At 46.0% G+C, this 24,556-nt stretch overlaps 1 protein-coding gene across 3 annotated transcripts in view; it reads right to left on the reverse strand.

Annotated features, from left to right (window-relative positions):
* Window positions 1-24,556, reverse strand: part of PRICKLE2 (prickle planar cell polarity protein 2) — a 323,193-nt gene that overhangs the window by 138,946 nt on the left and 159,691 nt on the right. The window contains exon 1 of one of the 3 annotated variants that reach the window (XM_007084362.3): window positions 17,620-17,666. The exons of the other annotated variants lie outside the window; for them this stretch is intronic. The gene's annotated coding sequence lies outside the window, so the exon portion shown is untranslated. Of the gene's footprint in view, window positions 1-17,619; window positions 17,667-24,556 lie in introns of those variants that run through there. 3 annotated transcript variants of the gene reach the window in all.

The following is a 24,556-nucleotide window of genomic DNA, read 5'->3' on the forward strand; positions in this document are numbered from 1 at the left end:
CACCGGAAGACTGTGAAAGCCATGCTCCTCATGTCATGGCACTCTCGGGTGTGAAGCTGCCAACGGTCACCTTTGGTGAAGAGTGGAGAAAGCCTGCCTGGAAAGGAAGCCAACGCACAGCAGAGCAGATGCGAGAGAAGAGAGTCCCTTGGGACACGGTGCAAGAATACATACACACTCAACGGACCCTGAAGTAAGATCCACCCCTCAGCATTCCCAAGAGCCAATACATTCCTTCCTTCTTGGCTTGTACTGCTCTGACTTGCAGTTCTGAACTTGGCAACCGAGGGCGGTCTCATTTACCGCACGGTGTGAAGGCCTCTGTGGGCTTCCCTTCCAGCATGGAGCGAAAACCCAAGTCCTTTTCCAGGCCAGCAAGGTCTTCTGTGCTCTGGCATCTATCTCCCCTCTTCCCTGCTCACCCACTCCCGCTCTAGCCCCAAGGTCCTCCTCCTCACTGTTCCTCGACACCGGGCATGCTCCGCGTGTGCTGGTGCCTCCGCCTGGGACACGTCCCCAGTGTCAGCATGCCTTATATCCTCCAAGTTGACATTCAGCACACTTCCTCTGGAGGGAGAGCAGCAGTCACAAGATACTCCTTAACATTTCTGTTAAGGGGCAGACGGTCCGTTTTGCATGCAAGGCTGAGAACTACAAGGAGGGGTCAGAGGTGACGGACTTGCTCACATCTGGGTGTCTGTTGCTCACTGCTGCTCATTCTGATCTGCAGGCCTGAAGCTTTCAATTTCCAAGTCTACCCACATTGGGTTTGCCTTTTGAGCGGAGCAGCCCCGTTGCATTTGGTGACTTAAGCTGACAACATTTCACATCTTGAATTCTGCTTTGTCCAATACACCACAAATATTTACTAAGCTCCTAATACATGCCAGGCCCTGTTCTAGGCTCTGGGGACACATCAGTGGCTCTGGGGGACATACAAAGACATATCCTCCTCCTCTGATGAACCATCCAAGGACAGGGATCTCTTGCCTCTTTGGACGCAGCCATGATTTATTGCTTTTCTGGTCAGACGTTCCTATGGGTGAATTCACATTTTAATGGAATACACAGAAGACATTATAGCAAACAGATTAAGAACGTGTGTGAATCAACCCACGATGGTCTTAAAAAAAAAAAAAAAAAAAGGTAATAAGCATAGCCGACACCTATGCCACCGGTCTTTCCTCACCTCTAATACAGGCCTTCTTTTCTCTTCTTTGGAACCTGACAGACCTCATTCAGGCCCTTGGTTCCACCAGTGATCTTATGATCTTGAACAAGTTCCTGAACCACTCGGAGCTTCCCCTTCCTCCTCTGCAAAGTGAGGGTCACAACAGTTTCCTATCTTCTAAGGCTGCTGGAAGAATTAGATGAAGTGCTTCAAATAGGAAGCTTAAAATGATAAAAGAGGCGGCCATCAGCATAGGGAGAGCCTCTGCCACCAAAAGCCTGTGAAAATTACTTCCCCCACGGGCTGCCTCTTTCAGGAAATGCCATACTTGGTCACCACTGACTGTGCCCAGCCAGGTCTACCACATGCGAGGGGGGGTCCTATGGAAAGATCCCCTCCCCTTCAACTGGTTGACTGGTTGGAGAGAACGGAGTGTGGGACTGTAACTCCTTCAGCTGAGCTGACACGAGGAACAGAGTGGTGGGCATGATCCTGTATCATCCCAGGGTTGATCCTTTACCTCGAAGAGGGTGTTTTCTCCATGGTGAATTGGTCTATTTGCCAGGCAGGAGCACTTCGGCTACGGTTTGAGAGACACCAGTGGCATGAGCCTTGCCCACTGCTTCACACATCCCTTTCCTGCCAAACCAGGAGCCAGGATGCACAATGGCACGGGAGCAGCCAGGGAGCTTGTGATCAAGACTTGGCTGTGTATCCCTTCGAGCCTTGGTCCCCCTCGGGGGCCTGGGTTTTCTCAGGGGAAAACCCTCAGTGGATGAGATCAGGGGTCAATAAACCTGTTCTGCTGAGATCAGAGAGTAAATCTTTTAGGCTTTGAGGGCCATGTAGTTCTTACCATCTCTGTCACAACTATTCAATTCTGCCCTTGCAGTATGAGAACAGCCAAAGAGAAATAGAGAAAACATAACTGAATGGGCATGAACGTGTTCTGATAAAACTGTGCACCAAAAAAGACTGCAGGCTGATCGACTGATGAATGGATAAAGAAGAGGTGGTGTGTATATACCGTGAAACATTACTCAGCGATCAAACGGGAGGAAATCTTGCCATTTGCAACAACGTGGATGGAACTAGAGGGGATTATGCTAAGCGAAATAAGTCAGAGAAAAGACAGATATCATATGATTTCACTCATATGTGGAATTTAAGAAACAAAACAGATGAACACAAGGGAAAGGGAAGCAAAAATAAGATACAAACAGGGGGCGGGGGGCAAACCATAAGAGACTCCTAAATACAGAGAAATGAGGATTGCTGGAAGGCTGTTGGGCGGGGGCGGGGGGGGGGGGGAGGGCTAAATGGGTGAGGTACATCAAGGAGGCCACTTGGTGGGAAGAGCCCTGGGTGTTACACATAAGTGATGAATCGCTAAATCTTATTCCTGAAGAAAACAAAAATTAAAAAAAGCATAAACACTGCAGGCTGGATGCAGCGGGAGTGCCATACTTTGACGACTCCAGATTCGATGATCTTTTCTTGGTACCTTCCAGTTCTGAATGTCCATGATTTAATGACTCGAGATTCACCTCCTACCTGGCCTTACAGGAAGTCTCAGGGGCTAGAAAGTTCTAGGTTAGATAGAATTAAAACTTTAAGAAATAATAACAGCAGCTACCCCCTAACAAGTGGTTACTGGGTACCAGGTATTCTCCTGATGGCTTTATGTGCATTATCTCATTTTTTCCTCAGAGCACTTCTTCGAGGCACATACCACAATTAATCCATTTCACGGGCAAAGACACAAATGGTTATGCAGCATAAGTGACCCGCCTAACATCATAAAAGTGGGAAATGGCAGAGCTGGGATGTGAACTGCTGTCTGACTCCAAAGTCCTTGTTAAAAACTCATCAACTATGGGATCATCACAAAGTTGTTCGGAGACCGACCCCTGCTGGTCTCTCTACCTCCTACCCTGGATAATCCATGAACCCTCTACAAGTTCACGTGAGAAACCCTGTTCTTGCATACCACATAAGTTAAGAGCTGGCCTAAAAATAACACAAGAGTTCACTACCTTAGACGATGAATTGCCTTTTAATGCATAATAATTGACTCCTTGACCAGCTCAAGACTTTACAGCAGCTGGAATACCTACAGCAAGCCTTATTTGGAAGATGACCACAAGACAGGCCCCGGGTCTGCTGACGCGGCCTGCACTCTCTCACCCCAGGCGAACACAGCCCCATTTAAAGAATTTTTTAAACTAAGAAGAAGGGGGGGGGGGGCGGAGAAAAACGAAGAACCAAGGGTCTGCATCTGGCTCTGCATCTTGCCGTGGTTTGTCATAACGAAACGAATCATAAACAAACCCTCAAGAAACAGTGGCCTTGGAAAAAAATCAAAGGGCAGCTTGGAATGTGCACGGGACCTGCTGGCTGATCACACGAGAGGCGTTTCAAGGTAGGGAGTCTGCTGATGCTCCGTCAATGCCTGTGCACTGTCTCACTGTGTTCAACTTCAACCAAGTCTCCATGAACAACTGGCGATTATTAATGCGGTCTCCTAGGGCCCCTCAGAGAGAGGGAAGTCTGTAATAATAGAGGTGGAGGGTTTGGTTCAGCCACAGCTCCCTTCCCTGTTTGGTGGCAGACAACCGAACCCTCCAGAGAGTTTTAGTGTCCACAGCAGGCGCAGTGAAAATGTTAATGCAACAACTGAATAAATATTTAATGGCTCTTCCCTTCGCTTGCTGATGCGATTAAGCAGAAGCCTCATTACTAAAACCTACTTTCACCTCCTCTTTTATTTATGAGCTTGATTCCTTTGTATTATCACACAGCCCAGTTTAGACAAACCAAAGTCCTGAATACAGCACAAAGAGGAACAAACAATTCAATACGAGACCATTAGAACTCCGTGTAACTCATCTCCTGGCAAGAAGCTTTGCTCCTGGCTCCCAACCTGACACGCGAGACTGATCTGGACACGAAGCCGCTTCGGGAATACGGACCGGCTATGTTTATGGTGATGGGAATCTTCAGAGGAAGGTGAACAAAAAGATGGGCCCCTGAATCCATTTCTCACCTCCTCACTGGTCAGGACTAGTTACTTATTATTACAGCAGACTGTAGAACACATTTAACCAATAATAATCTGTGTCAATGGATTTCCTTCTCCCCGCCCCCCCCCCCCCCCCCCCCCCCCGCCAATGACCCTATGCACTGAGTCCAGCCCAAATGTCACCACCACTTGGGAACTTGGCCTATTTCTCCCCCCAAGTCAAAATTAAATCATTCCTTCCGTCGTAATCCCATATGTTTTGTTGAAAATGCGATCACAGCTTTTCTCTTACAGGGTGACTGAAGTATTCTAGTCAAAAGCAGGAGAGTCACAAGTGAAGACTCAAGTCTGCGTGCCTGGGGTTGCCATGTACAGCCCTGTGGTCCTGAACAAGGGACTGACCCTCTCAACACTGTCCTGACTTGTCCTTAACATGGAGGTGACAGTGGTACCCCAAAGGACTGCAGGGAGGTTACCGGAGTTAAATTGTTTGGCACTTAGCAAGCACTCAGATGTTCTGATAGCTGGACATCTGTACCTATACCTATATTATTCATATATATACACACACACACACACACACACACACACACACACACACACACACAGACCTATATATAGGTACGAGCTTTCAGATTCTGCCCACATGCATGGAATATGTACAAGTATGTCAGATGTGTAGTAAGCAGAAGGCGACTGAGACCTCGTATCCACCGTTCCCCCGCTTCCCAGGCAGGAAAAGAAGTTGTGGGCCGAGCTGGCTAAATGCCAAGCCAGAGTTGTGAGGACGATCAGGTTAAGAGGCCACAGGCCCAGGCACTGTTTCCTTGCTCCTATGTCTGCTTCCAATCTACCTTGGTAGGTAAGTGGGCTCATGACAAGGCCCGCTAGCTTTCTCTCTGAGCGCCTCAGCTTCTTGGTCACTGTATTTGCTTCCCGTTCTGTGTGACTGCGGAAAAGGTTCGGTAGGATCTCAAGATTTGCATTAGTGTTCAGGGGGAAGTAAGGAGGCCTCCTTTAGGCTTCGGCCACAGCCACGTGCCCTCGTCCTGCCTTTAAAGGGCCCTCCACTGAAGGATGATGGGTGTCACCCCTCCTTACAGGTACCGTGGGAATGTGTTTGTAAGGAGCAAGGATACATACAGATCACTCACCACCTCATTCCTAATGTTACGCACGTAGACCTCCCCACAAGGCTTAAGGGTAGACTCAGGGAGAGGGAAAGAAGACTCTGAAGTTAGGCAGAGCTGGTTCAACTCCCAGTCTGCTACCTCATGGCCTTGGGGAAGATGGCAATCTCCCCAAGGTTCACCTTCTGTCCTTGTTACATATGGCAGAGATCTCCAGTTACGGATCCTAACTTATCTCCTGCCCCCTGCGTAGTTAGGATTCCAACTGTTCTCTCAGCACATTGACACCTGGACAAGACAACCTCTTCTGCAGAGATGTATGATCACGTGACCATGTCCTGCCAATGAGACCGGGGTAGGAGTGGGAGGCACTTTGAGAGGTTGCCTTAAAAAAAAGAGGAGATGGGCACTTCTTCCCTCCTTTCTTCTTGCTTACTGAAATGCAAATGTGCTGGCAGTGGCTGGCACCAGGGGGTGATTTTGAGGACAGAAGCCATATGCTGAGGTTGGCAGGGCAGTTAAAATAAACCTAGGTTACTATGGCACAGAGAAGCTGCCAGATCAGCCCTCATAGTCACCTCTAAACTTCTTTTTACAGAGAGAGAAATACATGCTTAACACATTTACGCCATTATGGAGTTTTTCTCTGTCCTATGCAGCCCAACTTAATCCTTACTGATACATAAAGCTCAGCAAAAACGTGAATAAGACTATGGCCTGCAGGCCCAATCCAGCCCAGCACCTGCTTTTATAGGGCCCACTGGACAAAAGTGATTTTCTGAGATCAGCATTTGCCATCAATTTCACGAGAGGGAATAATAATGCCCATCCCACCTCCTCAAAAAAAGAATTCCTTTCTTCTCATTAGTAGGCCTATATGATGGAAAACATTGCTCTCAGTTATTATCACTACACTGTGGGCTTTGTCAATAAAAATTTTGTGGAAATCTGATCTGACATTATGTAAGTACCTACATTCTGTCCCCCCCCCCTTTTTTTTTACTTGCAAAACCTAAAATATTTACTGTCTGGCCCTTTACCAAAGAAATGTCTGTTGACTCCCAACAGAGACCCATGACCCTGCTGGTCATATTTTTAAAAGGCTTAATAAAGGGCAGCTATCATTATAATTATATCTCCAAAGGAGGTTGGCAGAGAAGTTCCTCAAACATTTGTTCATTTTTGTGAGAGATGATAATCCTATAGAAAAGTATGGCTTAAGTTTTTGTTGACTTTAAGAGATAAGAAATCTTCCAGAGTCAACCTCACCCTTCCCAAGCAGCCCCACTTGCTTCCCACTTCTTGGACATCAGGCAATAGAAAATAAACCCAAGAGCATTACAAAGACATTGACAATGTATTGTTTCCCAGGCCTCCCTTCCCACTCCACCTGTCATAGGCCAAGTTTAAGGCCACCTATCACAGAAAGGGACAAAATGGATAAGACAAAGCAACACAGTAAGCCTAATTTCATTTAGACCTCTCTGGAACGTCCCCAAGCCTGATATCCATCTTCTAGGCCCCCAGCTAATTCCAGATTTGACACGGGTAACCTTGCACAAATTAACACAACACCAGGCAAAGCCACAAATAGGATTCTACCGTTCACCGTATGGTAGTAATGCTTCATCCATAATTAAACTCAATTCGGGGATCTAGGAAGAATCTCTCAGGCACGTAACACCAGGAACGGTTGAAGTGTAAGTTCCCACCTTCCCCAACAAAAGGAAAATTATATGGCTGAGTCAAACCAGCAGCTCCCAACCTTTGTCGGCAATGATGCCAAGTTTCTGGCTCATGCCCGCATCACCTACCAGGCTGTGCCAACTCTTCCCTCCACTCTTCTGCCCCCAACCTTCAGATGGACACACGCTCTAATCTCTAAGACAGTCTGGGTTGTTCCAAATGCCAGACTTGGGATTATGAAATGGGCACGTACGACTGCTTCAGTGGAGGCCTCGGGTGTTTGTGACCCATCTCGTCTCTCCTTAAGCCTGTCAGCAGAGAATGGGTGCAGTTCGCACTGGCAGTGGGAGCGTGGGTAAATGAATGGGGTGGCACTGAGTGGGATGCCAGGAGGTGGAGTTGTGTCCCTGGCTGGGTGTTAACCGACTACTTTGAAATTACCGCATTTGGTTCCAGCCCACTGGAAAGCAGGCCAAGGGAAGAATATTCTGGAAAGTCTGGTCATTCAGGAGATTTCAACCATCATGGACACGTAGGATTGGCCAATAGTTTAGGGGCTGGTGGGTAGGAGGGCAGGAGAATGGTTCCTTCAAAGCAGCCATGACCCTTGGTTATGAGACTCTCCATGTTGCAAAAGCATCTGAAACAGGCTATTGGCAGAGGGGGGCAGAGGGAAGAGTTCTGGACTAAAAGTACTATGGATTGTGTTCTAGCATTATCTATTCCCCAAAAGGATATATACTCAAATGACCACTGTAGTACTCTTGTAATAGCCTCTGATTAGAAACTAACCAAACACCCCTCAACAATTACAAGGGCACAATGTTGTCTAGTTAAGAACAGAATACTGAACAAGTACAGCTAATGGTCTGCAACTACATACAACAAAATGATAGAATCTCACAAGCCAAACATTGAGTCAAAGAATCCAGATACAAAAGAGTGCCAGTTGTAGGATTCTGTTTCTAGAAGACATAAAAACAGGAAGACTCTGTTAGAAGTAATGATGTTAGAAGTAAGGATACTGGTTAGTGTGAAAAGCCTAAAGAGGGGCACAGAAGGGGCTCTGGGGCACTGGTGACGTCTGATTCTTGATCTGTGCGCTAGTGACATGGGTGTGGTCAGTTTACCCAATCTCCCTGAGCTAAACACCTATGTTCACTTTCCTGTATGTATATTATACTTCACTCAGAAGACTTAAAAAATATAATGAGGCCTTTGAGAGATCCAGAACCGTCCACTAGTTCTAAAAGGAATGTGGACATTTGGTGTGAGGAAGCAGTCTCTATTACCTCACGTGACAATAAAGTTCAAAGAGAAGGAACAAGGTAAGAGTGGTAGGAATAACAGTGATAGTAAAAACATGTAATTACAGTAATAAGCTAATAGCACTTACCTGTACCAAGCACGCTGTAAGAATGACCTCATTTAATCTTTTTTGTTAAAAAAATTTTTTTAATGTTTATTTTTTATTAAAAAAATTTTTTAACGTTTATTTATTTTTGAGACAGAGAGAGACAGAGTATGAACGGGGGAGGGTCAGAGAGAGGGAGACACAGAATCTGAAACTGGCTTCAGACTCTGAGCTGTCAGCACAGAGCCCGACATGGGGCTCGAACTCACGGACCGCGAGATCATGACCTGAGCTGAAGTCGGCTGCTTAACCAACTGAGCCACCCAGGTGCCCCATGTTTATTAAAGAGAGAGAGAGAGAGAGAGAGAGAGAGAGAGAGAGGGGCAGACTATAAGTGGGGGAAGGGCAAAGAGAGAGGGAGAGACAGAATCAGAAGCGGGCTCCAGGCTCTGTGCTGTCAGCGTAGAGCTCGACATGGGGCAGTGGGGGGGGGGGGGGGGGGGGTCAAAACCACAAACTGTGAGGTCATGACCTGAACTGAGCCACCCAGGCACCCCTGTTTTTTGTTTTTTTAAATGTTGGTTTAGTTTTGAGAGAGAGTAAGAATGTATCGCACGAGAGGGGGGAAGGGCAGAGAGCAAGGCGGGGACACAGGATCCGAAGCAGGCTTTCTGCTCTCAGCACAGAGCCCAATGAAGGGCTTGAACTCGTGAACTGCAGGACCATGACTTGAGCCAAAGTCTGACGCTTAACTGACTGAGCCATTTAGGCATCCCACCTCATTTCATCTTTATCATAACCCTATGAAGTATGCACAATCACATCCCATGTAATAGTGGAGGGGACTGAGGTTTTGAGGGGTAAAGAAATGGTCCCTGTATCCTGATTTAAGCATTCTACTTGCTTCCCCATGTAGTTGTGGGGGGTGAAGCTCTTGGCAGAGCAAGGACTTGATCCAGCTCTCCTGACTCCTGACTCAAATGTCCTTGTGCAAGGGTGAAACATGACCCCGCAAAGATAGGTCCATATCCTAAATCCTGGAACCTGTAAATGTTATCTTATTTGAGAAAAGGGTCCCTGTGGATCAAATTACGGATTTTGAAATGAGAAGATTCTTCTGGATTATCTGGGTGAGCCTAAATGTCATTGTAAATATACTGATAAGAGAAAGGCAGAGGGAGATTTAACACACACGCACACACACACTCACACAGAAGGCCCTGTGAAGACAGAGGCAGGTACTGGGAGTGATATGCCCACAAACCAAGAAACAACAAGGACTGCTTGCAGGCACCAGTATCTCCCAGAGCTTCCGGAAGGAGTATGGCTCTGCCGACACCTTGATTTTCAAAGCTCTAGCACCCAAAACTGTGAAAGAATGCATCTCCTTTGTTAAAAGGTACCAAATGAATGACACTTGGATACAGCAGGCCTAGGAAACTAATACACTCTCCACCCCCTAAATATCATTTGGCATCATCTCAAGACGGTGTTCTATCAGGTGGTGACAGGTGTCCCCAGGATCACGCAGATTTGGGAAACAAGGTTAGATCGATTTCTTTATAGGTGAACTTCTCAGGACCTTTCCTGTGTTTCCTGTGCTGCACATATGTTTCAGAAGGGATAGGGTAATGCAGAATTTCCCAAACTTAACTGGAGGATCCCACCAAATATTCCTAGGAAGCGCTGTACTGTACCATGCAGAAAGCACTGATGAGACCCACGAGGGAAACAAAGGCCTAAAAAGTTAAGCGTTACTACTTTGCTAAGCTCATGATTATTTTTCTAAAGCCCTCAAAACACAGCTCAGTAGTTACCAGGTCAAGAGAGTTGGACTGGATAATCTCCTTGGGCCCTTCCAAATCTAACCATCTCATTCCTTACAGACAGGACTGAAGATGATTCTTGTCCACACACAGCAGGCATTACTCATCAATCACAGCACCGCCCCCTGAGCTCTGTAAGGGCCCTTTAATGCTTCCAACCAGAGCTCCGAGCAAATAAGCCCCCTGCACTGTTCCTGTTCTAGTGGCTGGATCAATAATACAAATAAACCGTGGTCATTGCGTTTCCAGAAATGCCTGTATCAACTGTCTTCCTACCCAGGGAAAGACATCCTCATCCCCACCAATACTTGTTGATTTTTACTCTTTACAATCCTTTGCTTTGATTATTACAGGAGTATTCCAGTAATGGCGGTGGGTGAGAGTCTTTGCGAACAGGGAGGGGAGGAAGTTTGGGGCACTACACATCCAGGGCAACCTTCGTTCTCTGGGCAAGATTTTCTCTGACAGATTAAAATACACACATGTTTACTGCCCTCTGAGTTCCAAAGCCATTTTGTGGGAGTTTCAGTAAATCTTAAAAATCTCTGCATCTCAAGTAATGTTCCCAGAGCAGCAGCAGATCTAGTAAGGTTTCCTCAGCAGGAGAGCTAGGGTCTTCAAAGAAAACCATTAGCTGTGGGGACAATTTTTAAAAGGTGATAAAACACTAATGCCTCACTCCTACTGAGATAACACCTTCCTCCAAAGAGTTTATAGACCTCTACAAAGGGCAGCTGTCACTGACCTTGTTTTGTAATTAAGCAAAACAAAACAAAGGGTCAGAAACATTAAATACGTGGATTTAGTGGGGTCACAAAGCACATAACTCTTCCCATCCCCAAGAAGGAAAACGGAGACAAGAAAAGGAGAAGAGTAATAAAAACAGAAATTTAAAACTGCTGATTAACAATCTTCTTGCAGTTGGGTCCATCAGACACTGAGTTCGGTGACTGTCATTCAACTGAGTGAGCCCCTACTGTGCATGGAAGATGGGAACTGAATCACAATCTCTGCCCTTCGGAAGGGGGAGGCAGACAGCACATTGAAAAACAAATACTTCTATCTTGACAAGTGCTTGGGACAAAAGTTAATAAGGTTAACATGGCAGAGAAAAATACAGTGTGTGTGTATTGGGGGTGGTGAAGCAAAGCCAGGTAGGGAGCCCTCTTGGTAGAATGACATTTAAGCTAAGAAGGTCCATGATGAGAAGTTGCCAGCCAGGAACAGTTCCAGAACATTCTGAGCAGAACCAATAGCAAGTACAAAGGCCCAGAGGCAGGCAGGGGCTTGGGGTGTTAAAAGGCTAGTATGACTGGAGCACAGATACTAGTGGTCAGGGGAGGGACATGTCTGTACAGAGACAGGTTTGGGCCCGCAAGGCTGGGGTGGGATCGGGGATCTCATAGCTCATGGTAAATTGCTTAGAGTTTGTCTTTACCGTAATGGGAAGCTGCTAGAAGGTGCTAATAAGGGAGCGAGATATCTGATGTAAGCTTTAGAAACTCTAGGTATTTGGGAAGGTTACTGAGTAATCAAGGGGAGGCATGATAGTGGCAGTCTAAAGTTATGCGTGCAGATGGTGAGCAGTGGTCCCATTTGGGATATTTATCTTTTCTAGCATATTTTTTTAATTGAGGTGTAATTTACATACAGCAAAATGTGTATTTTACATGGAGAGTCTGATCGATTTTGACAACTGCCTATACCCGTGATACCTGCACTCTAATTGAGATAGAGGCATCTTTGGAACCCCGGAAAGTTACCTGAAGCCCTTCTCCAAGCACTTCTCCCTTTTCCCTTCCCCATGTTCCATATGAAATATACTTTTGAGGTACAGTCACAAGGACTTATTCCCACTGGATTGGACAAAGGAGTGTGTGGAAAAGAGAAAGACGAAAGATGGCCAAAGTATGTAGAGCTCAGCAGCTGGGTGGCTGGGGTGTCTATGTGCTGATGTGGTAAAGGCTCGGGCAGGGGGATAAATCTAGGGTTGTGCTTGGACACACGAAGTTTGAGAAGCCTGTTTAACACCTAATAAAGACACTAAGAAGAGAGGTATGTACCTAAGCGTGGAGCTCAGGAGAGAGGAACAGGCTGAACATGTCAACTGGGGAGTCATCAGGAAGTGACAACATGCAGCCAAGGACTGATGTCACACAAGAGAGCAAGCAAAAGGAGCGATAAAAGAGCACGAGGAAAGGGGACAAGAGCCGTCCAGCTTTGAAAGAACAAGTGGAGGAGAATAAGCAAAGGAAGATAGGGTGAGTGGGACACACAGAAGCTCAGAGGGGGAGAGAAGAAAGCCAGGAGGAGGCAATGATGCTCCCAGAGGTCTCAGAGGAATGTTTCCGACAGGTGGAAGGCAATCTCTTAACTTATTTAACTTGATGTAAAGCTCTGTGGGGTAGGTGCCATCATTACTCCCATTTCAGAGAGAAGGAAACGGAGGTTCAGAGATGTAAGTGACCTGTCTAAAGGCACACTACCAATAAGTAGAGCTAACATTGGGAAACACAACAGTTCCTCCAACTGTATCATGCAGCACAGTAACAGGTGACCCTGCAAAGGGGTTCTGGGGTCACATCAACAGGAAACACGTACAGCGAAATAGGTTTCTCGACTCCAGGGCTCAGAGCCTTGAATATACTCCTATGAATTGTGACTCCTCAAAAAAGGATGTAGGATGTCCCGTTTTGCCCACACACAAGGAACTAATTTTTTGTTTTCTTGTTTGGAAGTGCAAGCTGCCAACAGGTGCTCCCTAGAACACGGACCGGGAACCGCTGCTTGCTGGAAGGCAACATAACAGCATCTTCAGAATGTGTGTGAACAAAGCCCAAAGCGCCTCCTTGGTCGTTACGTCACTTGTACCCAAAGGAGAAAGGGTTGACATGAACATTCCATTTTACAGATAATGGAGGCAAAGCTCATGAGGTTAAGTGGTTTGTCCTATATCACAATCTTGCAGCAATTAAGCAAGATAAATCAGCACTAGTCCATGTGCCCAGAGGCAAGGGAAATCAGGTCAGGCCAAGGGGGAATCAGGCAAGAGGTCTAAATGAGACTCCTCCTCTCTGCCTCTCTTAATCACAATATTTCCTTTGCGTTTGTTTTCTGCAGGAAATCTGCCCAGATTTATACAGAATATGAAGGGAAATGAGGGACTTGAGGCAGGCTGATGCCATGGGCAACAGGAAAAGGCTTCTACCTTCTTGGGCATGTGAACCATGAGGGGTCACGTGGGGGGACCCTGTGGAAGTGGATGGACAGATGACAGGAAGTGGCACAGGCATTGGGAAAGGGCCCAGGGAAGGGAACAGAGCTGCCTTAAAGATTTCAAAAGCTGGGGGACTGAAAAGCACCTCACAAATCAATCAGTCTGATCTTGACTTGTCTTGGTTCAGCAGTTAGAGAACTCAGGGCAAATTAGCTAGACACTCCTCAAGTATTAACATGAATGCCTACACTCCTACTCAGTCTTCCTAAATTCTGCCTCAGCAGACTGTATAAAAGGGGTCCCTGTCGACTAGTGTCTTCTAAATGCCAGCATCTTAGAAAAGGGGCCTTCAGCAGAGAGAGATGGGGGGAGGGACACTCAGCCCAACTTGTAAGAGAAGACCTCCCAACCACCACGAGCATAAGCTCGAGCACATGGACAATGGAATTGGACAGTTACTGGTTCAGGTCCCTCGCGTGGCCACTTAGTAGCTGTGTGACCCCAGGGAGTCACCAAACCTCTCTGAGCCTACCCTTCCTTAACTGTGAAATGGGCATGATAACAGCACCTATTTGGGTTACTGGGAGGATTGTAAATGATAATGAACAAAAAAGCAAAAGCTGTTTCAAGACAGAGCCCAAGGTCCGGCCTGGGATGCTTCTTAAAATGCAAATTCCCAGGTCACACCACAGATCAACTGAAACAGACTCTCTGAAGGATATTCTTATGTGCGGTGCAGTCTAAGAAAGGCTGGTGAGACATTTAGTCCGTGCTTGGCAAAACATCAGTAAATGAACAGCTACCATTCTGTTTATTATCATTTGCAACGCGCAAATAGGAGACCTTTACTCCAGCCTTAACAGCCAAGTGCTCAAAAATGGAACTGTCTGGAACCCAACTCAACAGATAACTTGCTCATCCTAAGAAGCCTGAAGAGAACCTTGATCAGTGAAAACACTAAAATGAGCAATTACAGCAGCCCAGGTGAAAGCCAAGTAAGCTAGTAACCTTTTGCAAATGTTTCCAACCAATCAAGTCTTCATAATTGTACGGTTTTTGAAGAAAACGTGGCATGAAGGAAAATTTTCAAAGATGTGATAAGCAACGTCACGTGAACACATGGATTAGCATCTTCTTGGAGGGTGCTTTGTGAGGAGAGAGACCCCCCGTGATGGGAACCATGATTTCTACACAGAGGACGACTGGTAAAAGTCAAACGTGAAGCAATTCTCAAAGGCCCATGGGCTAAATTTGCAGGGAAATCATTCATGAGTCTTCCCAGACACTGAGTCCCACAGTACTTGCATCTGTCTGTCCCCTCCGCCACCCCGACACCTTCCGTTGTTCTGGAAAATGTCCAGATACAATCTCTGCAAAAAACAAGTCTTCCCCTGCTTGTCACGCAGAGCAGCAGGATATGAAAAAAAGAACGTCACCAGAACAACTGCATGGTAATCAAACGCTCAGTGTCCTGAAAAAGAATCCCTTGCCATTTAGATTTTGAGAAAATGAAAAATAGCAGAGAAACGTTTTTTGAACGTTGCATTTAAACTCGCACTACCATTTTCATAAAGTTTCATTTTATTCAACAAGGGTTACCATTCTGTGCTCTGGCAGCTAAAAACATGACTCCCTCTGCTTCCCCTCATTGACATTGGAAGAGTGCATGGAGTTTATTTTCACCCAGAGCTCTCCTATTTGATGATGTGGCCAGGAAGTGCTTAATGGGAGGGGGTCAGCGAAGATTAAGAAAAATAGCCTGGGGAGCACAGCATCTCTAAGCTTTGGTTTTCCCAATTACTAAAAACCATAGATCTCTAAGCACAACTTGACAAAATGGTGCGTTGTGTCCCCTAGTTGTCCCTTCCAGGCTTTTAATTGCCCACCCTCCACACCGTTGATGCACGATGCACTTTGTGGTAAACTCAACACAGAACCCCTCTGTCTTCTCTGCACACAGCTCTACACAGACCATAAATGTCACCACCAAATTGGTGAGCACTGGATCCAACCCTGGCGCATCTCCTTCCTCGAGACATCTGTGTCCCTAAGGATAACAATCCCAGCTTAAAGGAAATCTTGGGAAAAGCAGCCAAGAGCTTTTCCTGCTGAGGCTGGTGGGAGGAGGCCAATGGGGAAGTGCGCTCGATAAAACTGTCTCAAAAATAAGTTCCATCTTAAAAAGCTCATGAAGGGAATGAGAGAGTTATTTCAGTCTTAAATGAAAGCACAGCCCCCAAAATAAAAAATAAAAGGCTTGTTGATGGAGAAGCTGGAAAGACTGGGAGTTGAGGTTATCAATGCAGAAAGACTGCCTGGTAACACAGCTTTCTTGTATTACACCCAAAGCTGTGTACCATCTGAGGCTGATTCAGGAAAATACTCAAATCTCCTGGTAATTTCCTGCAGACAGGACGTTTAATCATCTCCAAGCCTCCACCGCAAAAGGGGGAAGAAAAAAAACAACAAACCCTAAACCAAATGATTCACACTCTTAAAACGAATCTGCCTTCAGAACAAGAACCATTTTCTGCTCTTGAAAAGCAGCCACGATTTGTTATTCTAACAAAGTGTTCCTTTCCTCCAAACAGAAATAAAAGTCACTCGAGGAGGGCTTGTACTGATTTCTGTTCTGCATTTCTTGAAACTTCCATTCAGTCAACAGTTTCTCCTGGCAGGTTCTCAGAAATCTAGGGGGAGCTGGGTAGTCAGTGACTAAGAACATAGGATCATTTTTATAAGCCTCCCTTCCCCCGACTTTTTGGCCCCATGGGAAGATGTTTTATTGTAGGACGAGCAGAATTAGCTGCACATATAAATTCTTCATTGCTCAGCTCACTTGACACCTTTATCTGAATTGCCCAACGGCTGGGAAGATTTGGCAACTGACAATTTGAAAAGGAAATGCCCCCGTCCTCCCCAAGCGCTATTTGTTCGCTTTGTACATACACGGGGCCATAGCCATCTTTCTCAATATTCAACCAGATGCACAGATAAAAACATCTGTTTGCAGAAAGCAGGGAACCCAAAGCATACAAATGATACACACCACCTAAACAACTGGAAAGAAAGGCCAGTCCAGCAAAATGAGGTCTGCTAAAAGTCAAAATATTTTCATATGGGCAGAAATGGAGTTTGGCAATCCAAGCATCAGACTTTGCTCCAATTTTGGAAGGCATTTCTTCCAGCTGCTTCAATTTAAAAAAAAAAAAAAAATCTCTGACCCTTTGCATTAGGCTTCCAGCTTCTTGCTTCAGTTATACACAAGTGAACAGACTGGGGAGGGACAGGAGGGAAGCTAAAACTGTGTCTTTTCAATAAACCTTCCCTCCTCCCCTCCTCCCCCCAACCCCATGGATTATTTTGGTTTTAAAATGTCCTAGGATAACAGCTACCCAGGCATTCTAGATTTGCATGCTTCCTGTCCGCATCAAGTCCTGACTCCCAGAAGTGGAGGGTGCCTTTGGAAACTTGCAACAGTAGGATTCCAATAACTATCCCCCAATCCCCACATACAGACAAAAGCTTTCTCCATCCTATAGGCTCCCCTAACTGAACTTAAAGGCCAGGAGACGGGAGTCTCTTCCCCACTTCCAGGCGCCCCCCCACCCCAATTCATAGAGAATACATGAACGTTTCCAGACCCGCTTAATTATGCACATCTACCAAGGAGAAAAGAAATGAGTATTAAAAGTTCTAGGAAGACAAGCAACGAGGAGCATGGGGAGAAGGACTTCATTTTTGGATGACCTTCGGGAAGACACTGAAAATATTTTTTGATAGCGTAAGGGAAAGAAAGAAGTAGGTCACTAGCAATAAATACGTTTTACATATTTGAGGAAAGTGAATTCTAAGATCATGATGAGTGTTTCAAAGGCAAGTTCAGAGAAGTTGAAATGTTTCCCCCAAAGTCGTCCTAACACAGGCACAGCCATCCCCACCCCCCCCCCCCCCCCACGCCAAGGTATCATTGTCACTATTACCGGTTCATGATGGAGCTGCGCAATAGCCGGTAGACAGATCAAAACGATCTCTAGGTCCCCTCCCCAGAGCTCATGACCTCCTCAGTGTCTCTGTGTTGCATGGCGCATCACTACCAGGGGTTAGCGTCCCAGCAGCTCAAGGCCCCCATGCCTGGGAGGGTCGTGAAAACCAGAAGCCACGGCGCCCCAGCGCCCCCTCGGTGCTCCCGGGCCATAGGGGGGCCACTTACCAGGCTCAGCCTCGCATTGCTCGCCGCTGCGGCGCCTCTGCTGGCGGGGATGTGGGGGGAAGGGGGAGGGGGCCGCAGACCTGGGGACAGGGGGTGCGGCCGCGGCTAAGAAGCCCAGCGGGGCGTCGGCCGCCAACTGCCCGGAGCCAGAGGGGGCCCTGCGGGGGCTCCGCGCAAGGGGGGTGACATTCCCGGGGCTGTGGCAGCTGCTCCGTGCGCAGCTCCGGGTCCGGGATAATCACTCAGGTCCTGGGGAGAGAAGCTTCAAGCTCTCCAGGCTGCCTCCCTGCTGCTTAAAGGGACGCCTCTCCACCTCCCACTCTGCTTATTGGTGAAAATTCCAAGCCACAGGCCAATCCTGGGCCTGTTCCCAAATTGAGATTTCAATCAAGGGAGCTACTGCTTTAAAATTAGAAAGGGCTGATGGCTGGTGGGGGAAGGGGGGGGCGGTTCAGCCACCTTTCAGAAGCAGAAGGACCCAGGCTCTCTGGCTATTGCATGCAGAGGTCCTGGGAACTGGCAGTGGATGTAAGACCAAGATGATACTGGAAAGAGAACTGCAGGAAGACAGGGACATGCTGGACCCTCATCCTTCACCCCTCTGCTCCATCCCCTCCCCCCCCCAGTTCACTCATCATTCAAGGGTCATCCAATTTATCACGGATGCTGGACACCCTCTATTCCTCGGAAAAGCCTCCAAGCCATGTGCTCCTAAAGCCTCCGCATTATCTCCCCTTCCAGACACTCATCACATTTTTTTTTTTTTCTGAATCTGTCTGTGCCTTTACAAGGCATGTTCCACCAGAGCAGGAATGTTTTCACCAATAATCACACTGTATCACCCCTGCCTGGAACACTGTGAGCTCTCAGTAAATATCTGAGGGAGGGAGGGAGGGAGGGAGGGAGGGAGGGAGGAAGGAAGGAAGGAAGGAAGGAAGGAAGGAAGGAAGGGGGGGGAGGGAGGAAGGAAGAAAGGAAGGAAGAAAGGGGGGACAGAGGGAGGGAGGGAGGAAGGAAGGAAGGAAGGGGGGAGGGAGGAAGGAAGGAAGGAAGGGGGGAGGGAGGGAGGAAGGAAGGAAGAAAGGGGGGAGGGAGGGAGGGAGGGAGGAAGGAAGGAAGGGGGGACGGAGGGAGGGAGGGAGGAAGGAAGGAAGGAAGGAAGGGTGGAAGGAGGGAGGGAGGGAGGGAGGGAGGGAGGGAGGAAGGAAGGAAGGAAGGAAGGGTGGAAGGAAGGAGGGAGGGAGGAAGGAAGGAAGGAAGGAAGGAAGGAAGGGGGGACGGAGGGAGGGAGGGAGGGAGGGAGGAAAAGGAGGGAGGAAGGGAGATGTTCTGCATTATTTGTGACAATACAAATGTAAATTAAGAGGTAGTATTCAAGAGGCCAGGCACTGATTTCAGACACAACTGTATTCAAATGTGGCCTCTGCTTCTGACTAGTTATGTAAACAACCTGTACCTCAGTGTCCTGGTCTGCAAAGCAGGATGACCCTCTCCCATCTCACAGAGTTGTTGTAAAGATGGCATTACCTCATGTCTGGAGTAGAGGAGGTGCTCAGTCAAGAGCTTCAGATGACTGAATAGTCAATGGCTGTTGTTATTACTAAAATCAAAATAAAAGTGTTGAGGTTGAGCCTGGTCTGACTGCTGGTTCAGCACCAGGCCCCGTGCAGGCTGCCACAGTCACCAACGAATGATCATGTTCTTGCCCACAAGGAACTCATAGTGGGGCTGGGGGTGTGTATTCGCCAGGGATATGCAGAGAAACAGAACCAGTAGGATATACATAAATTGGAGATTTATTAAAAGAATTGGCTGAGAAATCCCACAATACACAGTCGGCAACCTGGAGAACTGATGGTGTAATTCAGTCCATGAATGAAGGTGTGAGAATCTGGAACCAATGGCTTAAGTTCCAGTGTGAAAGCCTGAGAACCAGGAACAATGATGTCCAAGGGCAAGAGAATAGGGATGTCTCAACTCAAGTAGAGCAAGAGAACAGTAACCCCTCCTTCACATTTCTGTTCCAGTCTCTGCAAAGTCTACTGATTCAAATGTTAATCTCTTCTGGAAACACACGGACACATGCCAAAATAATGTTTTACCAGTCATCTGGGCAAACCTTAGCCCACTCAAGCTGACACATAAAATTAACCATCAAAGGGTGGGGGAGAAGAGAGAAAAAGAGAGAAACAGGTCAAGAAAGAAAACTATATTAGATGATATGCAAGCAAAGACATGTGTACAGGAAAATGTTTATTGTAGGCTAGTTTATAATACCAAAATGACTGAAAAAATTATCCAAGAGGGGACATTGCTAAATAAGTTATAGTACATCCATTTAATGGAATACCATGCAGTGATGACAAGAAAAGAGGCAGAGCTGAGTACAATAATATGTGATAAACTCTAAGGGGCGCCTGGGTGGCTCTGTCGGTTGAGGGTTGGAATTCAGCTCAGGTCATGATCTTGTGGTTCATGAGTTCAAGCCCCGTGTCAGGCTCTGTGCTAACAGCTCAGAGCCTGAAGCCTGGTGCCTGATTCAGATCAGTGTCTCCCTCTCTCTCTCTCTGCCCCTCCCTGTGCTGTCTCTCTCTCTCAAAAATAAACACATATTAAATTTTTTTTAAATACTATAAAATATACTAAGTGCAGTGTAGATGATAAAATATATTCTCACCAGCATAAATAAATCTTCATGTACTGTATAGACATATGTACCCTGTATACACATAAAATGCTTCTAGAATGATACCTCGGGGAATGATAAAGGTTATCATATCTAGCAAGGTGATTTGAGCAGGTCGGAGATGTGAAGCATAGGAGTATTTCCTAATACGTCCTTGTGTACTATCTGATTTTTTTTTACCATGAACTTGTAGCAAGTCCCTAGTTCAGGGAAAGATGGCAAATGATGCCAGCATGAAAATTCCAACCCTTCAAACACCTAGATATACTAGACGAAATGTTTAACAAATACTTTAAGTGCTTCACTGACCCACAATATAGAAAGGAAAACACCCAGGTGGTAGAAATAAAGAGGTATCAGAAGAAAAGAATCCTAAGTATGCAAACCCATGCTGTGACTATGGGATAGAGGGCACTGTGGTTGCAGCAGGGGAAAAGTTTGTCTTGATTCCCGAGGGGCTAGGGTTTCAATGCCCATGCAGGACAGAAGACAAGGCCTTGGGATAAGGAGAAGCAGCAAGTTGTGATGTGACCCCTGCAGAAAACCAGCAACATTTAGTGAGGGTTGCACCCTCAAAGAACAGATTAGAAAAACTGTCAACCAGCCCAGTGAAACAGGTCTGTGTTTACCTGTGTTCTCAGCAGGAGGGAAGAGTTTAAGCTAAGAATTAGAAACCCTAAGCCTGTGTCCTTCTGGAGAACAGAGAACAAATAACGAAGGTCAGAATCAGGAACCCCTAACTGAAAAATTAATATAAAAATTGTTCCTGTTCAGGATAGGCCTGGAATACATCACAGAAGCCGATGAAAAGTTGCCCTGGAAAGCCAGTTCCACAACCCAGGCTACAACCAGCCCTGCAACACGTGAGCTCCCAATAGTAAGTTACAGGACACCCAGGAAACTGGTAAGCCTCGTGTCAGCAAATATGAGGCTGAGCGGTTCAAGAGTTCAGGATCATGAAATAACTTTCTGAGAAACAACATGCAATAAAGTCTACAATGATTAAAAACATGACAGCTAGAACTGAAAGCCTAAAAGAGAACAAGAAGTGATTTCTCTCTCCCCACTGAGTCATTAAAATTAAAAACCCGATGGACTGGTTAAGTAGGAGGTCAGACACTACTGAAGAGAGAAATACAGATCTTAGGACGTACTACAGAATGAAGCACAAAGGGATAGAGTTGAAAAAGATTAAAAAAAAAAAAAAAAGATGTTAAGAGATATGGAGAAGAAAATGAGAAGGCCCAACATATGTCAAATAGGAGCCCCAAAGGGACAGAATAGAGAATTTGAGGAGAGGCAATATAGCTGAGAAATTTCTAGAAATTTATAAAACTCATGAGTCCTCAGATTCAAGAAACACAAGGTATCTGAAGCAGGATAAATAAACATCAGAACATCTGCCTGTATTAATTATTCATAAATGTACAGTCAACACAACAGTGAAGTGTTAAAATATGGAACAGTTTACTACTGCGGTGACAGAGGGAAGCAGAAGGCACTTGGTACACAAGACAGGCAGCGCTGCCTTCTGCCTTTAGAGCTGGATTACATTTCCCTAAATCCGTCCTTACCAAGCATAATGAATTCTGAACTCCAATAGATTGCTCTTTTTTTTAATGTTTATTTATTTTTGAAAGTGAGTGGGAAAGGGGTAGAGAGAGAAGGAGACACAGAATCCGAAGCAGTCTCCAGGCTCGGAGCTGACAGCACAGAGCTCGATGAGGGGCTTGAACTCACAAACCGCGAGATCACGACCTGAGCTGAAGTTGGACGCTCAACCGGCTGAGCCACCCAGGCGCCCACAAGCTACAAAACAGATGCTTGAAGGCACAGCCGTACATTCTACATGGTGCCCAGGTAGGAAGGCAAAGTAGCGGAGGTCTCCTGGCAAAAGGTACTCATTCAGCCAGCAGACAGAAGTGGGGGGTGGGATGGCAGCAGACGAACAGCCTATGTGAGGATGGAGAGTATCATTACAAGGGAGGATAAACTGCCATGGAAACGCAGAGGAAGAACATCTCAACCAGCCTTGCAGGGATAGTGATTACCTCAGGGAAAGCTTCCCGGAGTAAGGAACATCTCCATTGAGAGAGTGGTTATGTTCAGGGGAAAAGATGTTAGAGTTAGGTCTGGCTTTAAATCCCAGAGCTGCCACTTGTTATCTTGTGACTTTGATGAAGGTACGTGACTTTCCCAATCCTCAGTTATCTCATATATGAAATGGAATTTGTAGCACTGGTCTTGGGGTTGTTTTGAGGTTTAGGGATAATGTCTATAAAGCATTTAGCAGAATGCCCTGCCTGTAAGTGATTTCTCATTAAAGGGGCAGCCAGTATTCCTGTTAGATGAAATCCAGTGCCTGGCTGGGGAAAAAAATGCCTTCTGTTTTTAAAAGAGGACTTTCTTCTAAAAGTTAAAGAAGACCGAGGTTCACAGAGGTTTTATCAAACTACTTTGAAGAATATTAAATATTCACTGAGTATCTACCCTGCAAAAGGCATATTACCATGCTATCAAAATAAAAAAAAAAAAAAAACTTATCAGATCTTGTCCTTTCCATAAGAAACCTAAAATCTACTTCTCCAAAAATAACTACAGGCTGCATTTGTTGTGTCAAATACATGATCCCCTGCAGTGTTAAAACCTGAAACTGACAGGATTCCTATCTAAATCATTAAAACTTCAGATTCCCAGCCCCAAGTTGTAAGAATTCAGAGTCCAGCAGGGGAAGGATTAAGTGGACTCCCCTCTGTATTACTCAATAGGTTTATGAATGACTGGGGACAATGGATGCAGGAGAAACTCATCAAGTGCAGCTAATGATGCCAAGATGCTGGGCTCTGCCAGTGCGTGGTGGATAAAAGCACACATCGATCTAGCCAGTCTACAGGAATGGCCAGAATGAAAGCAGATGAAATTCAGTCACGGTAACGGTTGTGCCTGCCCTTCGGAAGAAGCACTGAAGCGTGCAGTCCTAGGGAGGGAAGAACTGGCCAAGGACATGCTTTCCATTCATTCCTTCATGCGTTACTTGACAAACATTTGTGTAATGTCTACTGTGAGAAAGGGTTTGGCTTATAGGCTAGATAAACATGGAAAAAGAGGAATAAAACACAATGCCTGCCTTCAAGGAGCATAAACCAGAGTGATGTGAAACCCTCTTCATTTGAAACTACCCATGACCACCAGCATTCTTCCTTCAACCATGAAATGGTGACCTAACCTCCACAGATTAAACATCATCATGTTTCAGAATGGCAAACAGATTTCATGTCCTGGGCTAACACTGATTGATTAGCCGTGGCTTCCTGGAGTGCTGACTTGACAAGAAGTCTGAGACTACATTTGGCAGGGAAGCATGCTGTGATTGATTAGTGATGTCTGTCATGTGGATGGAAAAGGAGTGACAGCACTGATGCTGTAAATGTGACCTCTCCCATCCAGTTCAATCCTCTCGTTCCACAGATGAGAAAACAGAACAGATCTTTCTTTCTTCCTCTGGCATTATAAATTCAGCAACTCTAGCAGGGGCAACCAAGGAGAACCTCCGAATCAGAAATGCTGCTGAGAGAGGGGAAAAAAAAAAAACAAAAACATCTACGGCTTGGAATATTTCTGATGAGCTTTTAAGATAAGCACTGGAATCCTTTAGCAGCCTTTGTGTTCTGCAGCCAACGGACTAAATGGAGAACGCTACCAACTTTGATCTGGTTAGCTACAAAGTGCGTTCCCCCACCCCTAGACACACACAAGATGAAATAAAATATATATCATTTGAATATGCTTGAGGATTTAAAATGCACTGGGGTACGGAGAGGTCTATAAAGTATATTTCAGAAACACAAAATGAGTAAATACCTAGAACAGCAATTAACACGTTATTTAAGAAAGGACGAAGATTTTTATCATTTTATTCTATTAAATGGTATTGATACCATCAGCCAAAGAGAGGAAAAGAAAAGCCCTTATTTATTTTCATACAGACACCTTATATCCTGGGGACTCTGTAACACTAACTAAAGAGATAGGGTCTGTCCCTGTTAAGCATTTCCACACCCAATCTATCAACACTCACAGCCATCACCAGGCCCAATCACAAAGAATCCAGGCCCATTTGCTGCAAAGGACAAAATGGTATAAACAGACAACAGATAAGCAGGAAGCCCAACCCCAGCCTGATTCAGATACAAAGAACGAATTGTAGCATTTGATTAATATACCGGCTCTTCTGTCATGCCAACTGCAAAG

Source organism: Panthera tigris, chromosome A2 (genome assembly GCF_018350195.1).
Source record: "Panthera tigris isolate Pti1 chromosome A2, P.tigris_Pti1_mat1.1, whole genome shotgun sequence".
Lineage (NCBI taxonomy): Eukaryota > Metazoa > Chordata > Mammalia > Carnivora > Felidae > Panthera > Panthera tigris.